Genomic DNA, 1,415 nt, shown 5'->3' with positions numbered 1-1,415 from the left:
ACGGAAACTCCGTACACATCAATGGGACACCATCTTGAACATGTTTGTGGCGGTAGGTTTAGGTGTCATTGCGCGACGGTCGATATTTTTGTGGATATAGTGGGCATTCGCTAAAAAGACATTTTGCTGGGCGTTCGCTAAAAAGACCATCGAGAATGGAAAACTTTGATTTATGTCACTTCGGGTCAATGGATTGACTTGAGACTCAGGATTAATACATGGGAGCACAACGTGGACATATTCCAAGCAAAAAAAATGAGATTCGTGCAGCGCGGACTTCTCTAGAGTGGGCGTTTGTGGGCATTCGCTAAAAAGACCATGCGTGTAAAAGGTAGTCAATCACATTTGTTTCCATCACCCGTAACAAACCTTTGCTTTTCGTGTATCAGAAATATCTACATTTGTCTTCAAGACGTAAAATCGTTAATAAAACCCACACAGCACGTAGTAAAGGGTGGCGTGGTCCTACTTGTACATGCGTGAATGCGAATAAACATAAAATAATTCAAAAGATAAAAAAACTGTTTATCCAACCGTGGTCGAAACCTTATTTTAGAAAAACTTGTTTGAGTCGGATTACTCGCCAGGCGACGCTATTACAGGGAACAGACACAGTCTCGTGTAGGTTTGCGTTGTGAACTGCTTCCCCCTATCGGATTTAACGCAAAGTTCAGTGCCCTTGACCATATACTGTACTCCCCACGCCTGTCTTTGAGTCTGAAGGAGACATCAAAGTACAGCTAAATCTAATTTGTTACCAAAGACATGTTGAAATGCACGTCAAACCCAATCAATATGCAAATAAAGAAACCGCCAGTTGGCTGTTTAAAGGTCAATTACTAACTGTACCAAAGCGTAACAATGTTACCATATACTTCTGATGTGCAGAAAACCTCTAATCAAAGACATTGTTGCCAGGAAACGCGAGTGACTCCTCTGGAGGGCCGTTTGCGGACAAACCGTCTGTCTAATCCGTTCAGGTCGTGAGAGGCACGAACGTTTGAGACGCCGACTCACCACCAAGCGTTGTTCCTAGATCCTCTTGAGCAAGATAGGTTACAACATCCGAATATCTACTTAACAGGACAATAATCCCTGTAAGTAAAACCCCAAACCTTCGTCTCTCTGATGTGGGAGCTGAATAGATCGCTGGTGACTAGATGGCTGCATCAATAACCTTACCGTGATCAAACACGTGCACGGAGACATTAGTTGAAATGTCAGCTATCAATTCGGCAGAGTTTTCGGCTAATGTTAGCCTTTGCTCAGCCTCTGCATCTACGTGTCTGTAGGGAGAGATGAGAAGATGGTGCGTGCATGTACGTAGGTGCTCCCGAATGGCCTTGGTTGGGGCTCTGTATATCCTGCATCAGAAGGCTGATTTTGTGGCTATTCACTTAAAACGTCCAATACAA

This window comes from Branchiostoma floridae, chromosome 4 (genome assembly GCF_000003815.2).
Source record: "Branchiostoma floridae strain S238N-H82 chromosome 4, Bfl_VNyyK, whole genome shotgun sequence".
NCBI classification, from domain to species: domain Eukaryota; kingdom Metazoa; phylum Chordata; class Leptocardii; order Amphioxiformes; family Branchiostomatidae; genus Branchiostoma; species Branchiostoma floridae.
The sequence above is the reverse complement of the archived record's forward strand: the minus strand, read 5'-3'. Positions refer to the sequence as shown.